The sequence below is a fragment of the Chionomys nivalis genome, chromosome 19 (assembly GCF_950005125.1).
Source record: "Chionomys nivalis chromosome 19, mChiNiv1.1, whole genome shotgun sequence".
Taxonomy (NCBI): Eukaryota; Metazoa; Chordata; class Mammalia; order Rodentia; family Cricetidae; genus Chionomys; species Chionomys nivalis.
The window spans coordinates 7170973-7188378 of NC_080104.1; positions in this window are offsets into that span (position 1 = coordinate 7170973).

Below are 17406 nucleotides of genomic sequence, written 5' to 3' on the forward strand. Positions count from 1 at the left end.
GAGAAAACTACTATGTGGCACTAAAAATAGTTGATAGTAGTTTTCATTGCAGTGCACGAACAGTGGTCCCCATTGGGAATGCTGAAGCACACACTAACGTTACTTACCTGGGCAAGGTCCCTCTCATTTTACATGCAATGGAATGCTTTGTTGCCCGCTTTTGGGACTGCTCTCTTTGACTTTTGTTTATGTCCGCAGATATCCTATAGATTGGCATTGCATTTGCCTCACATAAGAGTGTGTCCAAAGTAATTTCTCTCAGTATCTCTGCAATGAAAGACTCACTGCTCTGAAACTTTGAAAAAAAATTGTAAAATTATGTTGAGAAGATTGGTACTCAATTCCGTTTCTATTTCTAGTTCAAGCCCTATGAGTTCTGCAAAAGGAAGTAAGTGCAGGAATTCTTGCAGATAACTGGTGTATTTTAGTAGTTAATAAGCTCTAAATAGCTACCTCTAATAGAAAATGAATTCAAGGCTATACAGGATACAAAGGAGTAGCTTTGGGAATCATCAAAGATTAAAATTGATAGTGTATCAACTGATGAAATTAGAGTTCATTTTAAATATGCATTTTTATGCATTTGTATGAGTATATATATATTCATGCATATATACACGTGCATATATGTATACCAACTACAGCCACCAATTTAACTGTTATAACCAGTGGCTTCTCTGGTGCGAGATACACCGTTGGCTTAAGACCTGTGCAGCTAGGTCACCCAGAGAAACCCCAAATTCATGCCTGTTCTCAATCCTGCTGCAGGAGGAGAAAATAGTTACCTGATTCACCACCAGAAGAGTAGGAGTTCAGCTCCTCTGTGTGCAGTTTATGTCCCAGTAATGGATGGAAGTGGAAGGCCCCAAACCCTCCATCTTTGGAGATGCTGCTGGCCTTTAGAGCCTGCTAGAAACAGTCCATTGGAAACTTCTAAGGTAAGAGGGCTTTGGAGGATTTTCTTTAACAAACGTTATTGGGAGTATGAAAAGTATCAGGTTACTCAAGGACCTGATGAATTGCCTTCTGGGTTTCTGGAAAGGCTCTGTGACACAAATTGGGTATTTACCCATAGAGACCCAGATGCCCCCCTAAACAAGTGAGCCACTGGTAGTGTCGTCATGCAGCTGGCTCCAGACGTGAGGCGAAAGCTCCAGAAATTAGAGATATTTGAAGGAATAAATAGGTCTCAACTTTCATAAATTGCTCAGGAAGTTCACAACAGCCGAAGTTGAAGACAGAGAAGGAAGCTCTTGTTGTGTTCTGCCCCAGGGAAACAAAAGAGAAACGAGGCAAACACAATGGTAAGGGATTTGTGGGCTCAGTAGCACTGTTTGTCGGGGCCCTGAGTGCAGATCTGTTTGAATTTAGACAAAAAATACCCACAAAGCACCCTGCTCCAGTATGTGCAGCTGGCCTCGTGGCTCTGAACAGTAAGGAGGAGTGTGGACAGGCAGCAGAATGGCTAAAGTAGTCCTCCGAGCCCAGAGGGAGTCTCAGTCACATGCCTGGACGATAGCCTAGATGAAGGAAAGCAGATGCTTCCCAGTACCACACTTCAGTCATCCTGCAAATCCCTGCCCCACATCAGAAAACATCAAACAAGTGTGGGGTTTCCTGGGGGTTGGCGGATACTGAAGGCTATTTGCTGAGATGGCCAAGCCCCGGTACCCCTTTAGAATGAACTGAGACAGAGCAGGAGGTCTTTGAGGCCTTAAAAAAGATCCTGCCCCAGCTTTGGCCCTCACAGACGTTCCTCTTACATGTGGATAAGACCAGAGGCATTGCCTAGTGGGTCCTCATATGCAAACCCTGGGATCCTGGGAAAGACCAGTGGCATATCTATCCAAGAGATTTGACTCAGTCATAGCTGGATGGCCAGTGTGTGTAGGGCCATAGTTGCTACTTCCCTGATGGTAAAAAACAAGCAAACAAAAAACCTGATAAATTTAACTTTAGCATACAAACTGTTCCAGACAGTGTCACACTGTGTTGAGACCCTTTTGAGAAGGGAACCTAAGAGATGGATGTCCAGTGCCTGGGTGACCCAATACCAAACCCTGCTTCTGGATCAACCCCTTATCTGGTTCAGTCTCCTGTCAGATGATGACCCTGTGTGTCCCCTGCATGACTGTCTTAAGGTGACAGACATGATGCAATTTATCAGCCTGATCTGACTGACATCCTGTTGGTGACACCAGACTTACATATGGGATCAAGCAGTGGTGATCCAAGATAGGACTATCTGGGCACAATCTTTAATCAGGGTCAAGGACAGAGCTGAGCTTTTAGCTTTGACTTCAGCACTCCATTGGGGAGAAAACATATACCCTGCCAACTGATATGCTTTCACCATGACCCATGTCCATGGGGCTCTATAGGGAGAGAAGACTTCCTCAACAGGAAAAGAAATAAAAAAAATAGAAATCTTAGCCCTAGATTAGAAGCTATCTGGTTACCCAAGAGGGTAGCCATTATCTATTGGAAAGAGGAGATTTCTCAGAAGGGGAACAGAGCAGCCGAGTTGACTGCATAGGAAATAGCCCTAGAATCAGTGGGGTCTCTTTGAGTCTTGGTAGCTCTGCTGGAGTCCAGTTATCATTCTGGACCACCTGAAATATTATCCAGGGGTTAGACTGGTTGAAACGGGACTGGGCAATTGGATAGACAAGGATAGTGGATGCTGCTGGGTGACAGACCCAGCCTTCCTGAGAGTTTAGAAACTCATCTCCAAGTCCCCCGGCTAGGAACCACAAAAACTGCTGCACTCCTTAGACTCGCTTCTTACAGGCTTTGCAGAAAGCTCACAGGCTAGGGACCAGACTGGGAAAGGAATCCTACTGTTCCACCTCTGAACCTGCCCAACAGTTCCAACCAGGAGACTTTGTTTGTAAAGAGGACCCCTGCCCAGACCCTGGAACCTGTCTAGACGGGCCTACCCAGTCATCCTCACCACTCAAACTGCTGTCAAGGTAGCTGATGTCATTCCTTGAAAAAAAAGCCACTGAGGACAACAACAGATTGTCACTTGGATCTCAGACCCCATAAAATAAGACTGACCAACATTTGTATCCCTCCATCCCCAATCCCCACATGAAACTGCAGAATAAAATATCAGAATGTGTTTTTTGCACTTAAAAATCCCCTTTCTTTAAATGCTTGGACTACACTTAAATTCCGAATAGTGAGTACCAGCCAGCTGAAAAAAAAAAAAAAAAGAAAAAACTTCCAATCAGCTGTAACCTGTGTCCGAGTGTTCTCTGTGGACTCCCATTATCTATTATCTGTACAATTTGGCCATCTCTGACCAAGCTGAGCAAGTTTTAAAATATTATGAGACTTGTAAACTACACTACATATATCTTCAAATTTTGTTTTAAACCTGCTTTATGCCATCTGAAGTAGTGTAGATTATTGCAGTTCTCAACATAAACTGAGAAGTCCTATGTGATGGTTTGTTCAGTATTAAGTATCCTAAGTGCAAGAAAGTTGTGTTCCAAAACTAAGGACTCTGCCGCAGTCCCCTGTAGTTGTGAAGTCCTAATCTCGATTTTTTGGTTGCTTTGTAAAGGTAACCTAAAAATAGGATAGCACATTGCTTAATTGCTGCGCCTACTTTTATCGCTGTTGTTTTGAGTGTAATAAGTGTAAAAACGGCGATGGCACTCTGTTTTCACAAAGACGGCAATAGAGGGAGGGGAGGAGCCACAGGGAGAGAAAAGCAGTGTGTTCCCTTGACCAAGTCTCACAAATAGGACCAGCTGTCGAGGATTATCATCTGGAATTCCTAAAATGCTTCTTTGAGATAAGGCTTTTTCCTACATCTTTGGAAAACTGTAACCTAGGCTTTCCTGGCGTTATGTGTAATATGTCTCTCTGTGTGTAACTGATTCTTTGGAGCAGTTCCTCACCACCCATCAAAGGCTTGAGTTTTCCATCTGTAGACAGTACATTTGGTGGTAGAAAACAATACACTTAAAAAGTTAGAACTATAAGCATGCGTTTTTGAATGCTCATGCAAAATATTCAGTCTGCATAGCAAAGAAATGATAGGTAATTCTGCATTGCATTTAGAGTTAAAGACATCTGTCCAATATGGCTGTAGCTGCAGGCCAATCCCACAAAAATGCAAAATGCCGTCTCCTGATGACAGAAGTTGAAACTACCATTGTATAGTTAAGCTCTATGGGAGCTATATTTTACATTTTTAACTGGTCTGAAACAAACTTTTCTAGTTGAGTCTCTAGCTTGTCTTCCCAAGGCAAGACTTTTATCTTATATGTACCTCCATTAAGGCAATGTGCCAGGAGTGTGCCTCCCGTGCCCATATAAAACTCCTTGATACCAGTTCACTAGGTCTTTAACAGTAGAACAAATGCCTGAATAACTGGGATGTTCAGGTCATGAAGCTGTTTATAAATTTAAGCAATAGAAGCAATGTAGGAAGTTGGAAGTTTTATAACCCTTAATTGGTTCCTTTTTACAGAAGACAAAATTACCAAAACTGCATTAAGAGTATAATCACATGTATTGTCTTCCCCTGGAATAAAGTGGATAGAGATACACTCTCTAGTTCAGTCTGGAGTGAAATATTGATTCTATGAAGAAAGCAGAGCTGACGGTCGATCTGCGCCATTAAGAGCTAGGACAGAGGTTCTGTCTCCTCTGCCCTTGTATCATTTGACTGGAAAACTTGGCGTTGCCCCCTTCCACAATAATCTGGCTGGACATTGAGAAGAAGGACAGCTGAAAATATGAGATCATTTTGTTGTTATTTTACCAATGCTACCTACCTGTTTGGGCTGCTTCAAAAACTGTGTGAAACCTACACAGCACACCAGCTTTGTAAGAGAGCTTTCCTCTGCTCCGCTCCTTCTCAACTGGACGTTGTTACTGCTCATCGTTTTGTTTACCGTGTCTGTTTTCAACAAAAATGAAATCTACCTAAGTTTATGGCCACAGCTAGATGAAAGCAGTAGTTAGTAGGCAAGATACTCAGTGAGAGTAATTCAGTGGGAAAGCTGGACTCATACTCAGACCTGCCCAGTCCTGAGTTCTGATCTCAGGGACAGGTTCTGAAAGCCAGGCAGGCCTACAATTCTGCAATGCGTCTCAGGAGATTGATCCATGCCGCTATAGCTCTGGATCAAGCTCAGTTGTGTTATATTGTCATTACCAGGGCATCCCCTGACAGGACTGCCTGCCCATGGGTCAGCAAAGGGCACAGAGATGAACCACTCTGGAGACAGGTTCAGGGAAGAGCACCTGCTCTATTGCACGGGAGGGGCTGTCTATGTAGTGGAAGCCTGTTTACTGTGACTGGTTAGCACTTTACCTCGGACTGGACAGTGGCGCTCAGACCATCAGCGTCTCTGTGTAGAAGCTCAGAGAAGGAGACATGGAGAGTTCAGACTCATCCACAGCCAGCTACTGGCCACTCATGCTACTTCAGAATTCAGTGTTCTGACTTCTGGGAATATCCAGGGACATGGTGTGCTATTTAGAAGCAGTGTTCCAGGTAGGCATGCCTATATTGTCTGCTACAGTATTATCATGTTTTAGGCTAACCCTAGATTTAGGATAGCTGGATTAAAAGAAAAAACAAACAACTCTGTTAAAGGAGCCCCCTGAACAGTAAGGGCTTTCTCTCAGACCCTGGATTAGGCACAAACCCTACCCAAACCAAACACCTGTTTTCATAGAGAGAGCTTTTATTAAACGGGGAAGAAAAGTTAAAGTGGCTGCTTTTTGCCTCTGGCAAAAAAAAAAAAAAAAAAAAAAAAAAAAACCAGCAAATGACCTTCCAGGTGTAATTTTAAGAGAAAAAGGGAGGTGTGTGTTAGAATGGGCTAGGGTATGGTGGAGGAGGAGATAGGGTAGGAGAAGAGAAAAGAGGAGTATGTGTCCTGACTGCCTCTGGTAGAGAGGAGACTGGGGCGCATGGGCAGATGGCGGTTTATAAAGGTAAAGGGGGAAACAGTGTTAGGATGAGGTGTTTAATTTCAATTGGTCATGTTAATTAGGTGAGCCAAAGGGGCTTCTGATTGCTGGACTTTGGTGGTCAGCCGCAGGAGGAGGAAGTGGCCAAATGAGGGAATAGACCTTGGGGGCTAGCTTTAGGAATGTCACCTAATGGTTTTTAGCAAGGCAGAGGGAATGGGAGAGAAGGACAAGTCCTGCCAGAGCCACATGCTCGAGTGGGCTCGTGTCCCTTCACCTGTCGCATCTACTGAAACTCAGGGAACTTTGTTGGTTTGCTCCTCCCCTACCAAGGCTGCCTAGGACTGCCACTTGTCCACAGATTGATAATGGATGGAATGAAACCCGAAACCGAAGCTGGGTCAAGAAATGAATGGCACTGTAAAGTGACTGCTGAGACCCACTTGAAAAAATGTAACGTTGTATTAGTTATGTTTTTTGAAAGATCTGACCTAATATTGCTGCTCATCCTGTCTTGATATTAACTAGTATTTCTTCTATCCTTAACAATTAAATTAGCAGTTAAATTAAATCAAATTTAAAGACTTAGATGGTCCTGGACACATGTCTATGATATTTTATGTATGTACTGTGTTTTTAAACTTCACCTCTAATTCACACAAATGTGTATAAAAATACACCTTTAAAGAATAATAAACTAGCCATGCAGTGGTGGCACATGCCTTTAATTCCAGCATTTGGGAGGCAGAGACAGGCAGATCTCTGTGAGTTCAAAGCCAGCCTGATCGATAGAGCAAGTTCCAGGACAGGCTCCAAAGTTACAACGAAAGCCTGTCTTGAAAAACCACAACAAAACAAACAAACAAACAGAAGAGGAAGAATAAACCAAATTATCCAAGGCCACATAAGAACTAGCCTGTAATTAGAAAACCATGAGCATCATGTGCTTGCTTCTCTTCCTCTCTGGAGAGAGGGGCCGGAGAGATGGCTCAGTAGTTAAGAGCGCTGGCTGTTCCTTCCAGAGGACTAAGGCTTGGCTCCTACCACCCACAGCTGCTGTCAGCCATCTGGAATTTAAATAACAGCGAATCCAAGGCCCTCTTCGGCCTCTGGACACTGTGCACATGATATGCATAGGCATGCATGCAGGTAAAATACCCATAAATAATAGAAATGAAAAAAATCAAAGTGTTTTGTTTTCTGCCAATAATTTGTTCCTTTTCGTATAATCTTGCACTGCAAATGAACGTACACCGACTCTGTCTTCTCTGTTTGTATATTCTTGAACTTGCTGATATTGTTAGGAAAATAGGTATTTTCATTTCTTAAATATAATAGTTGAATAGTTATGGTTCATCCTTCCTCAGCACAGTGGGCTCTCTTGTTTGTATTTTAAAAGTTTGAACACTCTGGATTGCTGCTAGGATGTAGCTATAGACATGTTCATGATATTTATTGTAGTGAATGACGTTTGTTTAGCATTTGTGTGTGCGTGTTTAGGTGCATGTGTGCCATGGCATGTGTGGACATACATTAATTTCAGAAATATCTCTTTGGTCTTTTGCCATTTTTAAATAGGTTGTCTTTTATACATATATTCTAGATATTATATCCTTTTGGAACATATCCCCCTATTTCTGGAGTTTTTTCTCTTTTGTGATAATATATATGCACATGTATACATTTGGTATAATAAAATTGATGGAGGAATTACTTTCATTTAATAAAGAAACTGCCTTGGCCCATTTATAGGCCAGCCCTTAGGTGGGTGGAGTAAACAGACAGAATGCTGGGAGAAAGAAGCCGAATGAGTGAGTCGCCATGATTCTCCCACTCCAGACAGACGCAGGTTAAGATCTTTCCTGGTAAGCCAGCTCATGGTACTAAACAGAATATTAAAAATGGGTTAGATCAATACGTAAGAGCTAGCCAATAAGAGGCCAAAACTAATGGGCCAGGCAATGTTTAAAAGAATACAGTTTCCGTGTAATTATTTCGGGGCATAAGCTAGCCATGTGGGCGGCCGGGTGCCGGGGACGCAGCCCTGCCGCTCATATTACAACATAAAATTACTTATTTTTTGAATGTACATATATGTGAGTGTACTCTCCCATGTGGGTGTGCAAATTAGACTTTGGCAGGATGTCACTTTTTAAAAAATATTTATTATATATACAGTGTTCTGCCTGCATGTGCATCTACAGGCCAGAAGAGGGCACCAGATCTTATTATAGGTGGTTGTAAGCCACCATGTGGTTGCTAGGAATTGAACTCAGGATCTCTGGAAAAAGAGTAGATGCTCTTAACCTCTGAGCCATCTCTTCAGCCTTCATGGATGTCAGCTTTTTAAGACAGTCTCTCTAGAGACTCTCCTTGCCATTTGGGCTAGATTGGTCGAACAGTGAGTTCCAGAGTTCTACCTGTCTCTAACTCTGCTCTCATCCCCACCCCCCAGTGCTAGAGTCACAGACATCAGTTCCCACGCCTGGCACTAGGGGTCTGCGCTCAGGTCCTCATGACTGCACAGCAAGCACTCTCTACCCACTAAGCTATTTCCTCAGCCCAAATTTATCGCTTTTCTCTAAAAGGCAACCCTCATAGCTTGAGCTCAGCAGCATGCTCCTGCGCTCCGACAAAGCTTGCCTTATTCTGAGCTACCTGACCTTTCTTCCGGCCGAGGACATTCTGGGATGGCCCCCCTCTGTAAATTCCCTCTTGGGTGTCTCTGAATGACTTTGCTTGTAGAGCAGTGTGAGCTTTCCTATATCTCTATCACATGTGACTCACACTGCTTTTCAAATACTGAGGTTTTTTTCCTTATAAGCATTTTCATGTGCCTTTGGGTAATGTATCTAACCTACAAACTTCTGACCCGTAACGAACTCTGCATTATACTCCTTGCTTTCAGAACTGTAACCATGGCTCCTTGGGCACTGGTGGGATAGAAAAGCCTCTGTCTATGACTTTCTTCAGGCCACTAACTTCCTTGCCAGCTCTATAATAGCTATATCAAGACCTGTATCTGTGTAACAGGCCGAGGCACACATTGGCCACCAGTGCTTTCCACAGTTTGTTCTTCTCTAGTTATCTCCACGTGGCCTTCAGAGATCTTCTCCATGCCACACCCACTGAGCAGGCAGAGTGCCAGCAATGGGCCAGACAATGGGTTGGTGCACAACTTGTTCATCTGCATAAGCTGCTCTCATTTGCTTAAATAGGCGAAGGCAATCTATTAGTTACTGTCTGCCCATATTTGGGTGTGTCATATGTATTTTTGTCCTGGATCACTACAGAAGTCAGTTTTATCCTCAGCATCACTAAGTAGGCATCAGTTTCCATTTCGCACCTAGGAATTCAATGGTTAGACCCTATTACACATCATTTTAATTTTTAAAACATTTACAAATTGTTTTCTGGAAGTATCTCTTGTTGTCTTTGTCTTCTACACAAAAACACTTGAAGGCACCTATGGAATCATGGACCTGGGCCATCAGGATAGCTTTGGTGCCATTAAGCCTGGTTCCACCTGCTGGAAGGAAGTAGAGTAACCAGCAAGTTCTCCTCTGACACACAGCGATACAAGTGCACCCATGCACACACACTGAGGTGAACTCACACATAAGAAACAAACTAAAAGTGTGATCTTACAACCTTGTGCCTACACTTCACCTGTGCCTTTGATTTCCTGGAGAAAAAGATAAGGAGTTTTGTTCCTTGTTCTGAAACAGCCCCCTGCACAGGGGAGATGGGTCGGGGCATAAAAGGGTCACAAAGGAGAGACGGGAATTGATTTTCCGATTAAAGCTATGGGTTCAGTGTAGCTCGTAAATGCTGGTTGCATGGAAAGTCCAAGGCATAGTAAGGCTGCTACTTTTGTTTCTTAAAGACAAGTTCAATTTAAGCAAGCCAAGTACACAGCAGGACAACAGGTTGGGTCCATAGTTTTAAATGGTTCCAAAGCATACAATTAACTTGGTTTCAAAGTCAGGCAAAAGTTCGTCCTTCCTTCCTTTCTCTATCTTTCTTTTTTAACCTTTTATTGGTTGGATTTCACATCATGCATCCTGATCCTACCCATCTCCCCATCCCTTCACTTTTGCCCTCTGCCCTTGCAACCTCCCCCCACAAACCCCTCAAATTTAGAAGTATAAGCAGGGGCTGGAGAGATGGCTCAGCAGTTAAGAGCACTGGCTGTTCTTCCAGAGGTACTGAGTTCAATTCCCAGCAACCACATGGTGGCTCACAACCATCTGTAATGAGATCTGGTGCTCTCTTCTGGCCTGCAGATGCACATGCAGACAGAACACTGTACATAATAAATGAATAAATAAATCTTTAAAAGTATAACCAGGAAGGAAAGGGAGGGAGGGAGGGAGGGAGAGAGAGAGACAGAGAGACAGAAAGAAAGAAAAGAGAAAAATAAAAATCCGGGCATGGAAGCCCTAATGTGGCCCAGTGAGTCAGTCACACAGTTGGTCAATCTGTCTTTATTGTAAGTGTTCATCGCAATGGATTGCTGGTCTCTGGCTCAAGGCCTCTGGCTTCTGCTACCCTATGGACACTGAGTCCTCACTGGGACTCCTCCTGGATATCCTGTTGTTGTCAAGTGTCGTGGAGATGCTGCAGCATTGGATCTGCAGTTCAGAGATGAGGTGAACATTGGGGTGGCTAACTCACAGCCCTGGTTTTTGGTCAGCCTGCCTGCTTTTCCTCATCATCACCGCCAGGTGGAGCTCTCCAGCACTGCCCCAGCTAGGTCACCCAATGCAGCAGGCAGCAAGGAGCAGGACCATTTCTCCTGCTCTCATCCTGGGCTCTGGCGCTCCCACACTCACACCACCAGGGCCAGCTCTACTGTCTTGCTCAGGTGAATTGTTGACCCCTTGCCTAATTGCTGCAGTTGGTGAGGGCCAGCTTTACATGCTCATGCCCCAGAGGCCAGCTTTCCTACTTTCATGTCCACAAGAGCTGCTCACCTGGACCACTGCCAGTCAACAGGGTCAGCTCTAGTGTGCTCCCCTTTCCCATGTACGGCAGCTGGTGAGGGCAGGAGCAGCTCTCCTGCTTTCATGTCCCCGGGACCAGTTCTCTTGCCCGCTGCAGTAGCAAGGGTCAAAGGGAGGGGACACCACACGCCTTCCTTCCCACACCCATGCCATCACATGGCAGATCACCAGGAGTTAGGAGTCGGCTCGCCTGTCCTCGCGCCCTCCAGGCCGGGTCATCTGCACTCCCACCAAGAGGGTCGGCTGTGCCAGTTTTCCCACTCTCGTGGTCTCAGGGCCAGCCTTCCCACCTGCCAGGGGCGGCAAGATGAGGGGTGAGGGGGCTGGCTCTCCCACTCTCCGGCCTTCAGGACCAGCTCACCTGCACCCCAGCCAACAGGGACAACTCTACTGTGCTTCCCAGGAGAGTTGCAGCACCCCCTTTCCTGAGCGCTGCAGTCGGTGAGGGGCAAGACCAGTTCTCCCTAGTGTTGCAACCAGTCAGAGACTGGGCCAGCTCTGTGCAGCCCTGACCTCCCTGCCTTCAGTGTCAGCATAGACACAGACCTCACCACAGAAGGATCGGGCAGAGCTCAGCAGTTGATGCACTATGAGGTGAGGAAGGGTAAAGTTTCCAGCTTCCCACTAGCCTAGCTACTATCATGAAAACCCCAAAGCTAGGGCTGGAGGTCATTAGTTAAGAATACTTACTGTACTTGCAGGGGACCAGGGTTCAGTTCCCAGCACCTACACTGAGCAGTTCGTGACCATCGGGAACTCCAGTTCTAGGGGATCCGACACCCTCCTCTAGCCTCCGCAGGGATGAGGGCAAATACTCATACACATGAGACAGAAGTTAATGAACCTTTAGGGATCCTCAAAGGTAAACTACAGTATTATCAATGCTGCTGCTTCATTGACCTTTCTCTAAACGTCTTCTGTGGAAACACCATTTTTGTGTGAAGTGCTAAGGTATGACCCAAGACCAGGTACCAGCCACCCCCGACCCCCAGACCTGGCAGCCCCTCAGGTTGCACTGAACTTTTACTTCCCAGGATCCCTGGGCCCCTGAGCCACAGAAGCCCCAACCATGCAGGAGCTGAAACACCTTCAATGGAACCCACATTGATGTCATTTCTGAAGCCTCCGGTATGTATTGAAGAGTCTGTGGGACACTCGGCATTCAGTTCCCAAAGCCTGCTCAACACTTCCTTTGTGGCAGATTGCACGTGCAGGGCAGAGAACAGTGAACAAAAAGAGTCCCTCGTGGAAGCATTTACAAAGAACCAGTGGTGTCGCCAGCGCTGTGGGACTGCAGCAAGCATGCAGACATTGCCCGATGGTATCCTTTTAAGAGTAAGCATTAAGAGATTTTCTTCCATTTTAATATTTTCATTGTAGAAAAATGTAAACAATTCAGAAAAGAAGGAGAAAAACTCCCCGAAGTACTGTTATCAAGAAATAAATGGGATATTTGTGTGTGTGGGGGGGGGGCTAATCCTTCCTATAGGTTCACACTCTAATAAACACATGGGATCTGTGCGCTAATGGCTGGTCCAAGCTTCTTTTCTAGGCAGCAAGTAGTATGTAAGAGGTCTCTTGAGACGTGCATGGGCAGCTTTAGCATGAGACGTTCGTACACAGTTTTAGCAAGGTGTTGGCTATTGCTATTACCGGTACATACCCTCTGTGTTGCCTCCACCTTTGAGGGAAGCTCACTGAGAAACAGGATGTTAAAGTGGGGTGAGACAGCAGGAGATTTTTGAGACAGGATATTAGGGGCAAGACAACAGGGTCTAAGGGGAGGTGAAACATTCCGTTCTGTGGGAAGCTAATTAAGGAACTAAATCAAGCAGTTTCAAAAGTCCCTGGAACTGACGAGAGTCTTAGATTCCCACGCATGAAGAACTTCTGAGAGACACCCGCAGGCAACATGTAAAGTCAATCTTCAGAACAACCGAGAACACTAGATGTTCTGAAGATTGGCTTTACATGTTGCTGTTTTTCTTGATGGATGAAAACTTTCTTTTCAACCCACTCCCACTTGCTTTTAATGTTTTGTTCCTTGAGACTTTGATGTCAGACCCCAAAAGCCAAAAACCAAAGTTAAGGGGCACCTCCTTCTACTGACTTCCACAAGCTTTGTGGTTTGAGATTTTGCATTTGTTTTTAATGCATTTTGAGTAATGTTTGTGTATGATACGTGATAAAGGTTCAATTTCCATTTTTTTTTTTTTAACATTTATTCAGTTGGGGCGGGGATGTGCACACACACTCAAGTGCTTGTCAGTCACAGTGTGCACACTGTGGTCAGGTCAGAGGAGAACTGGTAGGAACTGGCTCTCTCTGTTCCCCTCGTCAGGCTTGGCTGCAGGTGACTTTACCTGTTGGGCATGTTACCTGCCCAGCTGTAGCTTTGCATTTGGATAGCTGACCCAGTACACTGAAGTGACCATTTCCCCTCCTTATGTGGTTTTTGCATCTTTGTCAAATGTTAACTGGCAATATATGCTAGATTATTTTTTCTTGTGATTCATTGGTCTATGTGTCTGTTTTTATGCCCTGTCCAAACTGTTTTAATTACTGTAGCTTTATGATGTGGTTTGAAATCACAAAGATTGTCACTCTGATAGGACCTGGAGCCACCTAGGAGACAAAGCCCTGGACGCCCCTGTGAGATACTATCTTGATTAGGTTAGCCTTTCTGCATGCTGATGAGGGTTATCTTGATCATGTTCACTAAAGCTGAAGAGCCATGCTAACAATGTTTTGCACCCTTGGACTGGGGTCCTGGATTGCACAGAAAGGAGGGAGCTGGGTGAGTGTGAACATTCATCCTGCTCCCTAACTGGTGCATGTATCCAGCTGCCTCCAGCGCCTGCCGCCATGCCTTCTCTGCTGTGACATACTATACCTTAAACTATGAGCCAAAATCAACCTCTTCATCTCTAAGTTGCTATGGTGTTTTGTTGAAGAAATGAGAAAAGTAGCTAAAACAGTATTGTACTTCCAGCTTCCCCTCTCCTTCTTTTTGTGGAGTCTCTTTGTGTTGGCCAACTGCTCCTGGTCACGGGCCCTGTCCTGGAGTGTGGTTGATGGATCCAGTGACACGCTGCTGGAAGAAACTGATTTTCTTTTTGCTGGCAGGAATCAACTATAGCTGCTTGGTTAGGCGTGGGACTTTGTGTCCACTTTCCCCTCTCAATGCTGGGATATTGTCTGGTTTGAGTCTGGGGAGATCTTGTGTGTGCTGGTTACATATAGCCTCTGCATTATGTGTCTCTGTTCTATTGTGTCTGGAAGCCACTATTTCCTTGGAGTCATCCACCACCTCTGGATTGTATGCTTTTTCTGCCTGTTCTTCCCCATAGAGCCCCAAGCCTTGTGAAAAGAGGATCAACACATCCATTTAGGACCGAGTGCCCCAAGTCTCTCACTCTCTGCACGCTGTCCAGTTGTGGGTCTTTGTGTTAGTTCCATCTACTGCAGGAAGAAGCTTCTCTGATGAGGCTTGAATGAGGAGGCACTGATCTATGGGTACAGCATTATGTCATTAGGGGTCATTTTATTGCTGTTCCTTTACCAGAATAATAATGGTAGATTTTTCCACAGGCCCATGACCTATCTAGTCTCAAGCTCTTATATCAGGTATACGCTCCATCTCATGGAGTGAACCTCAAATCTAATTTTTTTTTCAAGACAGGGTTTTACTGTAGTTTTGGAGTCTGTCCTGGAACTAGCTCTTATAGACCAGGCTGGCCTCGAACTCACAGAAATCCACCTGCCTCTGCCTCCCAAGTGCCGGGATTAAAGGTGTTGCCCCACCACCTCCTGGCTCAAATCCAATTTTTAAAAGTAGGTTGGTGACTCCCATAACATGGTGTGTACCATGACTGCACCAGTATGTCTTGCAGGCAGATCACTGCTGTAGGTCACAGGGTTTATGGCTGGGTGATACTGATGATTAACCTTTCTCTTCCAGCATCTTGTAAAATACATTCTAGCACTGCGAATGCTAGTCAGTGGGGCTGAAGCTTCTAGTTGGGCTCCACTCAGTTTCTCTGTGTTGACTGACATAAGTAAGTGGTGTCTTACCATCATGTTGTAAAGGGTAGCCGCTAGACTTAGCAACAGCCTGTGATGTTGGGGAAGAGGTCTATGTAATTCATTTGGCCAATAGCTGACAAGTTATAACATTGCTGACACTGGAGTCATAAGATATCTAGTTTGAGAATTTTCTCCCTCATTACATGGTGACTCCATTGAAATTAATTCCGGTGTGTGTATGCTTTAGGAATCTTCTACAGTAGGAGATTTCCATGTGGCTTTTCAAAAGGCTTTTGTGTTAGTTGCCCTCTCCCATTCCCTCTCTCCCCTTCCCTATGTGTCCCTCTTATTCTAGTCTCCCCTTTGTCTCTCCAAAACAATATATTCTCATTCCCCTTCCTTACTAGGTAACCTCCTAACCTCTGTGGTAACTCAGATTGAAACATGCATATTGAAAGATTAAAAGCTATTCGCATCTTAGAGAAAACATGAAATATTTGACTTTTAAGGTCTGGGTTATTTCACTTAGAATGCTTATTTCTGACTCCATCCATTTATCTGCAGATCTCATAATTTCACTTTTCTTAACAGCTGGATAATGTTCCATTGTATAAATGGACCACATTTTCACTATCTGCTCATCAGTTGATCAACATCTAGGCTGTTCCCAGTTTCTGGTTATTATGCATACAGCAGTATGAACATGGATGAGCAAGTGTCTTCTATACTAAGATGTGGAATCCTTTGGGTATATGCCCAAGAGTGGAATAGCCAAATCTTGGGTAAACCAATTCCCAGGTCCCTGAGGAAACACCACACTGACTTCCATGCCAGCTGTACCAGTTTGTTCCACCAGCAACAGAATAATGTTCCTCTTTCCCAGAATCCTTGCTAGCATGAACTGTCTTTTGTTTTGTTAATCTTAGCTAGCTATTCTGACTCCTGTAAAACAAAATATCAAAGTGGTTTTTAATTTGTATTTCCCTGATAGCTGAGGATGTTGAATATTTTAAAGTATTTCTCAGCCATTTGTGTTTCATCTCTTGGGAACACTGTTTAGTTTTGAAAGCCATTTTTCAATTGGGCCACTTTTCAAAGTTCTTTATATGTTCTATATATTAACCCCCTGTCAGATTTATATTTGGTATAGATTTTTCCCCATCTATAGGGTGTCCTTTGCTGTACAGCTTTTTAGCTTCATGAGGTGCCATTTATTATTTTTGGTCTTAATGCATGTGCTATCAGAGTTCTGTTCATAAAGCCCTTTCCTGTGCCAATAAGTTTAAGTCTACTCCTTTCTTTTTCTTCTTTCAGGTTCAGGGTATCTGGTCTAATGTTGATGCTCTGATCCATCTGCACTTGAGTTTGTGTAGGGCGATAGATGTGGATCTGTTTTCCTTCTTCTTGCAGTCATCTGGTTTTTCCAGCGCCTTTTGTTGAAAATGATATTTTCCCGTTCTGTAGGCTATCGTTTTATCTTGTGGACTGTGTCTTTGCTTTACAGAAGCTTTTCATTTTCAGGAGGTCCCATTTATTAATTGTTTCTCTCAGTGTCTGTGCTACTAGGGTAATATTTAGGAAGTGGTCTCCTGTACCAATGTGTTCAAGTATACTTCCCACTTTCTCTTCTATGAGGTTCAGTGTGGCTATCTTTATGTTGAGGTCTTTGATCCATTTGGACTTGAGTTTTGTGCATGGCAATAGATATGGATTTATTTTCATTCGTCTACATGTTGATATCCAGTTCTGCCAGCACCATCTGTTGAATATGCTTTCTTTTTTCCATTTCATTTTTTTTCTTTTGCTTCTTTGTCAAAAATCGGATGTTTGAAGGTGTGTAGATTAATATCCAGGTCTTTGATTGGGTTCCATTGGTCCTCCTGTCTGTTTTTATGTTTTATGTCTGGTAAGACTGAAGCTTTCCTTTAAGTACCTTATGTAGAGCTGGATTTGTGATAGAAATTGCTTAAATTTAGCTTTATTGTGTAATGTTTCTCTTTGTCCTTTGATTGGGATTGGTAGTTTTGCTGGATATAGAAGTCTGGGCTGGTGTCTGTGATCTCTTAGAGTTTGTAGAACATCTGTCTGGGCAGTTCTGGTTTTCAGAGCCTTCACTGAAAAGTCAGATGTATTCTAATGGGTCTACCTTTAGATGTGACTTGATCTTTTTCCCTTGTAGCTTTTAATCTCCTTTCTTTGTTCTATGCATTTTGTCTTTTGATTAGTATATAGCTTGGGAATTTTCTTTTCTGTTCCTGTTTGTATGGTATTCTGTATGTTAATTGTATCTTGATAGATATCGTAGATTGGAAAAATTATTTTTTATTATTTTTGTTAAAAATATTTTCTGTGTTTGTGACGAGGGTTTCTTCAATCTCCTCTATACTTATTATTTATATGTGTGGTCTTTTCATAATGTCTTAGACTTTTCTGG